General features: G+C 42.1%; 1 non-coding gene across 1 annotated transcript; it reads right to left on the minus strand.

The window, feature by feature from the left end:
* Positions 1–8,901: 8,901 nt before the first annotated feature.
* LOC111724963 lies at positions 8,902–9,008 on the minus strand. Its single transcript, XR_002773162.1, has one exon. It is a non-coding gene; the product is annotated as a U6 spliceosomal RNA (small nuclear RNA).
* Between the last annotated feature and the right edge of the window lie 1,446 nt (positions 9,009–10,454).

Genomic DNA, 10,454 nt, shown 5'->3' on the forward strand with positions numbered 1-10,454 from the left:
GACATTTATATTCTACATTTAGAAAGATTCACATGTACCCTTATAAGATGAACCATAGGCATGATCCCACCCATCACCCTCCCTCCACCCATCCTCCCTCCCCTTTCCCCATATTCTTAAGCTATAATTGGGTTATAGTTTTCCTCTGAAATTTATAAATTAGTTTCATAGTAGGGATGAAAAAAACCTCAATTAGCCAAGACATTACTCAGAAATAAAAACAAATCAGGAGGAATCATGCTACTAGACCTCAGACTACACTATAAATCAATAGTGATCAAAACAGCATGGTACTGGCACAAAAACAGAGAGGTGGATGTATGGAACAGAATAGAGAACCAAGACATGAACCCAGCTAATTACCATCATTTGATCTTTGATAAGCCCATCAAAAACATTCCGTGGGGAAAAGACTCCCTATTTAACAAATGGTGCTGGGTGAACTGGCTGGCGACCTGTAGAAGACTGAAACTGGATCCACACCTTTCACCATTAACAAAGATAGGCTTTCAGTGGATAAAAGATTTAAACTTAAGACATAAAACTATGAAAATACTAGAAGAATGTGTTGGGAAAACACCTAAAGAAATTGGCCTGGAGAATATTTTATCAGGAGGACCCTCCCCCCAGGCAATTGAAGCAACATTAAAAATACATTACTGGGATCTGATTAAACTAAAAGGCTTCTGCATAGCCAAGAACACAGTACATAAAGCAAGCAGACAGCCCTTAGAATGGGAGAAGATATTTGCAGGTTATGTCTCCAACAAAGGTTCAATAACCAGAATCCACAAAGAACTCAAACGTATTAGCAAGAAAAGAACAAGTGATCCCATCTTAGGGTGGGCAAGGGACTTGAAGAGAAACTTCTCTGAAGAAGACCAATGCACAGCCTACAGACACATGAAAAATTGCTCATCATCCTTAATCATGAGAGAAATGCAAATCTAAACCACTTTGAGATATCATCTAACTCCAGCAAGATTAGCCCACATCACAAAATCCCAAAACCAGAGATTTTGGTGTGGATGTGGAGAAAAGGGAACATTTCTGCACTGCTGGTGGGAATGCAAACTAATACATTCCTTTTGGAAAGATGTTTAGAGATCACTTAGGGATCAAAAACTAGACCTGCCATTCAATCCTGCAATTCCTCTACTAGGGTATATATACAGAAGACCGAAAATCACTTTATAACAAAGATATTTGCACCAGAATGTTTATTGCAGCCCAATTCATAATTGCCAAGTCCAATCGACCCATGAATGGATTAATAAATTGTGGTATATGTACACCATGGAATATTATGTAGCCTAAAAAAAGATGGAGACTTTACCTCTTTTATGTTTACATGCATGGAGCTGGAACATATTCTTCTTAGCAAAGTATCTCAAGAATGGAAGAAAAAGTATCCAATGTACTCAGCCCTACTATGAAACCAATATATACTTCCATATGAAAGCTGTAACCCAACTACAGCCCAAGATGAAGGGGAAAGAGGAGGAAGAAGGGAGGAGAGGGGGCAGGATGGGTGGAAGGAGGGTAATTGGTGGGACACCTATGGTTCATTTTCAAGGGTACATGTTAAATCTACTAAGTATAGAATATAAATGTCTTAACATAATAACTACGAAAATGAGGTGAAGGCTATGTTAACCAGTTTGATAAAAGTATTTCAAATTGTATATAAAACCAGCACATTGTACCCCATAATTGCATTAATGTACACAACTATGATTTAATTTAAAAAGGAGGAAAAAAATAAAAATATTTTATTAGCTAATACATGTAGCAGTTCTAATTTAAAATAATAAAAAAAGTTCTAAATCTGACTGACAAATTCCCCATTTATAATTCCTCATTTATAATTTCTTTGTCACAGTTAAAATTTAAAACTACAAACAAACAAAAGATCCTGCAGCTCAGTAACAATGTGTACATAGGAAAATAAACAGATGACTCAGTTCTACTATCATCTGGGTAATGGTTTAGCTGTTTGGATGCTAAACTTATATTACTAAGCAAATAGAACACACATCTGTAGTTTGTCTGTTCCAAAATATTGCATGAACTATCCCTACAAGGTCAGGAGAGAACCCTCCATCATTGTGCAGAACTTCATAGATGAAGACACCCCAACTTCTTGTCTCTGATAGCCCCTCCTCAGATGAAGACACCCTAACCAACTTCTTGTCTCTGGCAACCCTCCTCAGGTGTAACAGATCCTTGGGCCAGATGTGGCCACAATTACAACTGGGTCAGGTATTGGCCTTCCCCCAACCCCACTGGAAAGCTATGATGAGTCTATGTCTGGATCCATTTCCCCAGGATCCGCACTGGCATGGTGGGAGGCCTTCTGGCCAGACTTCATTCCTCTTGCCACCTGTCCTTAGCTGCAGCAGCCTTTTTCCTGAATCTCAAGTTATCACACACAGGAAATTCTCCCAACTGGGCTGAGAGCTCTGAGGCCACCAGAGATGGAAATAAAGAATAATAAAACCCAATCATTATACTTCCATCATAGATAAGATGTAGCAGTTTGTAGTAGTTGCTGATGATCCAATACAGAACTTGACTCTCACATAGAGATAATTTGAGAATGGAAACACCACCGCTGCATGCATAAAAACAGCAGGTCGCCAGTGAGGTGATGACAGAAGGTGCCTGCACCTGGAGTCAGGACTCCTGAGTTTAAGGCCCCAGTTCTCTCTGATTACCTGTGCTACTTTAGCCCACCTGTGTGTCTTTTGCAACCTACTGGTTTTCAAGTGTAATTTAGGCATACCAACACCTTTCCCCACAGATTCTCCCAGTCTTCACTGTTTTTGGCGGGGGGAGCTGTAATTATTAGCAAATATGATAGTGAATGACATTCTGTGAAATGGCACTATTGTGATGAATGAGAATGTGAAGACAAGTGTGTGGAGACTGGAGGAGTCCTCAGGGGCTCACAGTCAAAATGTCCCCGGAAGACAACAAGCTCTAAGTGTTTTCAGCACTGAACACTTGTGGGGCTGGAAGTAACCTCTTGATGGGGCAGTGGGAAGGCAGACAGGGACCACCAGGAAGGAAGAATGCAGTTGAAGAATTTAGACTAGAAGGAGCCAAATGAACTGCTTTAAAACTTTCCTTATGGTGGCCCTCTCTACACATAGGGTGGCCAAACTTCCCAATTTGCCTGGGACTCCTCAGTAGTAAACTAAAACAAGAATGTTGCAGGCAACTAAGACGAGTTGCTCAGCCCACTATTCCCACCCACCTCTGCTGGTCAAATCCCTTTACCTCCCAGTCTCAGGGTACCGTAGCATTTCTTTACTGAGCTACACTTCATCTTTTCTCTTATTAAAGCTCTGTTTGAGTCTGTTGACTTGTCTAATGCTTCCACCAAGCGACCTCCATTTCCTGGAAGTGTTCTCAGCCGGCACCTGTAGAGACACTGCATTTTATTTTCATTTAACTCTTCTCCCTCCTTCCCTTCCCCAGTTTACTTCTAAACAAAAGCAACCCAAGGAGGCAGCCCACCTCTAGATGAGAATTTTCCCGTTGCACTCCACATGCTCCCAATGGAGACAGCTTTTTAGGAGAAAATAAGCTGGACTCCAAGTCCAGGAGCATCATGCAAAATGTGTTCTCCCTGAATAGCCTGTGACCTGCGCCTGCAGGGTACTGGTATCATAGCGACTTGAACAATTACTTCCACCTAAAGGAAGAGTTTGGGTGCATAAAAATCTTCAGGTAGATGTTTGATTCTTGAGGACTGGCGGTCAGGGCCATCTCTTTACCAGCTGCAGGCTCCTGGTACCTCTCTCCAGAGCCAGCCCTGCAGCAGCAGGAAGGCAGCAAAGAGCCAAATTGCTGTAATTATCCTCCATTTTTATTTAAATTTAATTTGACTCCATTTGCCTTCATCAGCTTCTTGGCACATAGGCCTAGCCTAGGACACTAGGCCTGAACGTTACAGATGAACAAGACTTAGTTCTCCGTCCCTGGGAGAGCAGAGTTTGTGGAAGAGGGGGAGAGACCTCATCCCCCACACACACACCCCCACGCACAAACACAATTAACCAGTTAAGGTGGTGAGGGCTGTCGAATTTTGCTACTAAAAGGCAGTCCCCTAAGGCAGCATGGGCATCGTCTGGAACCTTGTCAGACATGCAGCATCTCCACCCCACCCCAGACCTACTGAGTCCAAATCTGCATCTGAACACGCTCCCACGTGACTCCTATGTACTGAAAAGTCTGGGGAGCACAGGAGATGGACGAGCACTGTGCGAGTACTTGGAACCAGGGCAGAGCACTGAACACTTGTGGGGCTGGAAGTAACCTCTTGATGGGGCAGTGGGAAGGCAGACGGGGACCACCAGGATGACGGAGGAACCTCAAGAGCTGCGACATGACTCCCGGGTGTAGGTGTAGCAGGAGGGCACAGAGAGCAGGGAATCACCCACTAGAACCGAAGTGTTGAGGCTGAGATGGAGGTGTGCGTAGGACAGGATCGTCCAAGGGCTTAGATGTCAAACTGGCAATCTGGACTCGGTCTAAAGAAATGAAAATGGAAATCAATGATGTTTTCAAGAAGAAATGCTATGATTAGGACTGGGGTTTAAAAATACAACCCCGGCCACTATGTGGAGGAAGGGAAGAGAGAAATGAGGGCGAAATGAGAAGCAACAAGTGTTTTGGAAAAGCATCATATTTTACTCCCCCAGGTCAGGCGTCCATAAATGGCACAGATTCTTAGGGCCTCCCTGAACCACCTGCTCAACAACTCTGCTGCCCACTAATGTTCAGGAACAACTGCCAAGACAATGATTCATGGCAAGGCCTGCATGGTGGCTTCTTTGAGTGCAAAAACTATTATTTCTTTCCCTTGAGGCAATTTTGACTGGGATTATAGTGGGTTGAATGAATGGTATCTCTCCAAAAGATAAATCCAAATCCTGATGCCTGGAACTTGTGCATGTAGTTTTATTTGGAAAAAGAGTCTTTGCAAATGTCATCATCCTGGATTGTATGTTGGACACTGAATCCAGGGATGTGTCTTTATAAAAGACAGAAAGAAGACAAGGACGCAAAGGGATGAAAGGACAAAGCCGTGTGAAGACGGAGAAAGGGCTCAGAGCAGTGTTTTTCGACCTTTTTTATCTCACAGCACACCCGAACATATAGTTAAGCTTCTGCAGCACATTTAAATTATGTTGATCGGAAAAAAAAAGAGTACAAAGAAAAGAATATACTTATTGTCCTCAGAACTTCCTTTGAAAATAATTTAATTAATAATCTTTAAAAATGTTCTCAGCATACCTAAGTTCCTCTCACAGCACACCAGTGTGCCATGGCACGCGGGTTGAAAATCACTGGCTTAGAGTGATGCAGCCTCAATCCACGCAGCACCTGGAGCCCCCAGAGTCTGGGCAAGGCAGGCAGCTTTCTGCCCCGGGACCTTCAAAGGGAGTGTGACCCACCTTGGTTTTGAACTTCTGCCCTCCAGAATTGTGAGAGGATCAGTGTCTGTTGTAAGCCACTTCATTTGTGTTGATTTGTTACAGCAGCTTTATCAAATTAATGCAGGGTTTTTGGATTTACGTATGCAAATGGAATTTTTAAATTAGCCCTGTCAAAACATAAAATTATGATTATAATAGTGAATGACCGCTCAAATTATAACAATGGGGTTCACATTTGGGCAGAGCATGTTTCTGGACGCACGTCAGTTGTCCATCTCTGTCCCAAGTTATTTTTCTATGACTATGATCACATAAAACCACCCATGTTTTCTTTCTTTGTTTCACCTCTCCTAACACATGACTAATGACATGAGTAGGCAGAATAGTGCACCCCTCCATATCCACCTCCTAATCTGTAGAGCCTACAAATGTGTTATCTTACATGGCTAAAGGATGTTGCCAGTGTAAGATTTCGATACAGGGGAAAATTTGCTTGGCTTTTCAAAGTGAAACCAATGTGATTCCAGGAAGCTTATAAGGGAAAAGAAAGAAAGGAGATGAACAATAGAAGTGGAGATCAGAGTGATGTGGGCCGTGGGCTGAGAAACGTGGCAGCTTCTAGAATTTGGAAAGGGACAGGCAATAAATGGTGCCCTGGAGCCTCCAGAGGGGCCCCTGTTCTGCCGACTTATTTTAGACTTCTGACCTGTAGAACTATAATAAAAAATAATAAATATGTGTTGCTTAAAGCCACTAAATGTGTGGTAGTTTACAGCAGCAACAAGAAATGAATGTACCTTTTTTTCATTACGGCCTCCTTAAGAGGACTTCTTAGACATTTTTCCAACTACCCCTCTTCTAGAGTGAAATATCAATACCAAAGATACGATGTAATCTGTCTATTACAATTGCAAGAACCAATTTCACTGTCTTGGGGTGCTATCACCCCATGGAGAACGCATTGTCTAAGTCATATCCATCCACCCTTCCTGGCCCAACTCCACTTTTATCTCTTCCATGAGGTTTCCTCAAATAAGCTAACTAATTTTGGATTCTGGAAGGGTTTTAATGATCACCTCTCCAGCTGCTTCTTGTGTGCCTTTAATAAATCATACGGTTTAGGCTTGAATGTCTTCATCAGTCAACCCCTTTCCAAAGATGGAATCCAATGGCTAAGATCTGTAGGAAATGCTTTCCATAGGTTGAGCTGAAAGCTGTCTTCCCACAGCTTCCACCCACTGGTCTTAACCCCCTCCTTTGAAAGAGTCACATAAAACACACCCAGTCCCTTTTCTTCCCAGCACCCTTAGTTGAGAATTCTCCTCCCAGTCATCCTTTGATTTTACAGAGTGAGCATCACAAGTTCCTTAAACAAATCCTTAGATGATGTAGTTGTGAGCCCCTTTTCTACTTGGATAACGCTATGCTCATACTTCATTTCCCTGGATCCCTTTAAAGCTTGACCTCAGAACTGAACTGCATTGTCTCAGCATTGTTCGACCAAAACAGAGACGTGCAGGAATTGAACCTCCTTTTTCTTCATGATGCATTCCTCTAGATGCAGCTTTTCATGAGCATATTTCATCAGCCACATCACCCTGACTCTCATCAAGTTTACTGTGAACTAAAATGCTTAGCATTTGCTGATCTGATGCTGTCAGGGCAGGGAGGGGTTTCAGGACCACGTGCTTATTCATACTCATGTCTGTTGCATTAGGCCTCTCTGGTCTTTTGGTGTTGATTTAGAACCACATTTCTGTAAGCACTGTGCCTTCCCAGACTTTGAACATCTACAAATATGAATATGCCTTTGTATTTTACCACATCATTAATATAATAAATATTGAACTATCAGAACAGGGCAAGGCCAAATCCCTGAAGTACACTACTAGAATCCTCTCTTTAGATAGACAATTAATTAACTGACTTAACTGGCTGCAGCCCACAGCCATCTACCAAGACATACAACTCATTGATCTTTCATGTCTTTCTTCATCTAGTTCACAAGGCTGTGATAAGACACCTCAACTTGTTGATATTTCCCAGGACCATCTCATTTTCCTATTCCTCAGTAGAACAAATTTTAAAAAGGCTGAATCCGACTAGGCTGACAGGATTTGTTTCTTGTGTGCCCATTCTATCTTCTTACGGTCATTCCCCCCTCCCTCTACTCACAGCCAGGAAGTGGTGTTCCTTTTCAGAATCGTGTCCCTGTGATTATGCAGAAGCATCCTCAGGGCAATGGGAAGGAGGCAGGCTAGGAAAGTGCATGATGTGCCAGGCAAAGGAGCATCTGGGCCAGCTTGGGAGCCCGAATGGACTGGGGACCTCTTTCAAGGAGTAAAGGTAGTCTCACCAGCCTGTGACTTCTCTCTGTATTTTTCAGTTCATGTCTAAGAAATCATAACTTCATAAAAGTGGCAACTGAGACAGAGAGACTGGGAGTTTTCCTGGGAAGGCAAATGATGCTGCCAAAAAGGGGAGGGATGGAGAAGATAGATGGTAGTAGATTCCAGAATGCAAAGAGAGAAGCTCTAGGCAGCAGTGTCCTAGCTGCGGCCTGCATGCCACATAGAAATTATCTGAGGACTACTTTGCCTAACTGTGATGTCAGATACCATGAAAAGTATGTACATAGCTTTTCTTTTGCTCATCAGGAGTCATTAGGGTTTGTGTATTTAATGTGTGGCCCAAGACAACTTTTATTCTACCAATAAAAGATCTGTACACCAGATAAGTATATGTGCACCAGAAAAAGAAAAGAGGTTGGACACCCCTGCTCTAGGGCCACACCCACAACTTCCAAGTCTCCGACCCTTAAGCTCCCCAACCAGCATCCAGGATATCTCCCCTTTCCCAAGGTAGACATTACAGTAAAGAAATCTCCAGGCAATATAAATGACCTATAGCAGCTCAATAGAAGAGCTACTATATCTTCAAAACAACTCTTACTCTAAACATCTTCTTTTCTTTGTCCTAATTTCCCCTGATTCTCTATTCCTTTCCCTTCACTAAGTCCTCACCCCATTGCTCTTGCTCTCAGGGAAAGATGGTAAAACACAAAGAGCCAAGAGCTATGTGAAAAATAAAACAAAAAGAGCAATGGAATATAACAGAGTAGAAGCAGGGTAAATGATAGAGGAAAAGTAATAACTCAAAATCAGCTTAATAAGTAGGATTGCAGTATTAAAGGGTGATTCTCACCAATAAGAAACAGTAACAAGCTTTAGGGTGAGCCAACCAAAGGTGTTTGCTATTAAAAACATAATTATTGAAAAAAAGAACTCAGAAGATGATTTCAATAATAGAGTAGACTCAACTGAGGAAAGAACTAGAGAGCTAGGAGATTTTCAGACACTCCCCAGTGAGACTGATGGAGGTCAGAAAGAGAAAAAGGTGCTGCAAGATGGCCGGGCACAGTGGATCACGTCTGTAATCCCAGCACTCCGGAAAGCCAAGGCAGGTGGATCACTTGAATTTGCGTGTCATCCTTGCACAGGGGCCATGCTAATCTTCTCTGTATCGTTCCAATTTCAGTATATGTGCTGCCGAAGCAAGCACTGGTGGATCACTTGAGATCAAGAGTTCAACACCAGCCTGAGCAAGAGACAATGTCTCTGCTAAAAATATAAAAAAAATTAGCAAGGTGATGTGGTACATACCTGTAGTCCCAGGTTTTGGGGAGGCTGAGGCAAGAGGATCACTTGAGCCCAAGAGTTTGAGGTTGCTGTAAGCTGTGACCCACAGAACTCTATCCAGGGTGACAGAGTGGTACTGTGTCTAAATAAATAAATAGTAAGAGCTATTTCTTGAAGACAACTCTTATTCTCACCATCTACTTTTCTTTGTCCTAATTTCTCCTGATTCTCTGTTCTTTTCCCTTCACTAAGTCCTCATTCCATTGCTCTTGCTGACTCCCACCAGATGACATCCTTCTGTTCTGATCCTCATTAATCAGTCTCAAACACAGCCAAATCCATGCTCAGGTGCTAGAGATGGGAGGACCCTGATCATGTACTAAGGAATTAGGGAGCAGCTTCCCTGTGCTGAGTAAAGTTCAGAGTCAGACACAAGAGCCTGCATCTCTCAATTCACGGTCATGTTCAGAAACCACAAAGTTTCCTGAAAAGACACTTGGTGATATTTTGTACACGAACATCTGCAGTCATATGTCAACATTATTGTTGATGGAAACCTAAGTGATTAAACTTCAGTGAAAAAAATAAGTTGAATGGACCCATATTGAGCACCTGTTACTGAAGATAAAAAGAAAGGTAGATATCCGCAGAGTTTTCTAGATAAATTGAAATTCTGCTGCCAGATAGCTTTATTTATTCATTCCCTCCAACATCCCATCAGGCTTAATGAATGCAAATGGTTCACCTGGAGTCTGAAATGGCAAAGAGCAATACTCCTCCCAGGAGATGAATGGACAGCGTCACAGAACTGAACTAACTACATTTGTCACAAAGAAGCAATCAGCAATTGGTGACAATATCTAGAGATCCCATCACCTCCCCATTTCTTCTATGATAAAGCCAACTTTTCAATGATGTTTCGGTTCCTATAATTCAAGAACTCTGGTTTCAGGCTCATTATGTACTTGGGTTCATTGGTAAACTGGTAGGAGGTTGAAGAGAAAAGAAATTACTCCATGCTGGTATTAGACAGAAGGCATATCTTGAAGGTATCTGCTGCCCAATTCTTACCAAAAGTCTTGTCAAGATGATTGATATTTATACTGGAGAGTTTGAAAGTCAATCTGATGATCCATTTCTCTCCATATTCTATATTTTACCTATATATTAAACCAGACCATCAAGAAATCAAATTAACTTGTAGAAAACTTTTCAGGCTATCACAATACTCCTTGTATTGAGGTTCACATGTGTCCTCACTGTTCTCTGCCAAGACTACAAAATCAAGATTATTAAAACCAGTATCAAGTTTATTATACAGTCATTGTCTTGCATACCACATACTGTCTGGTTCCTATACCATATAAAG

This window comes from Otolemur garnettii, unplaced genomic scaffold, assembly GCF_000181295.1.
Source record: "Otolemur garnettii isolate 467f Iridium unplaced genomic scaffold, OtoGar3 scaffold00029, whole genome shotgun sequence".
Classification (NCBI taxonomy): domain Eukaryota; kingdom Metazoa; phylum Chordata; class Mammalia; order Primates; family Galagidae; genus Otolemur; species Otolemur garnettii.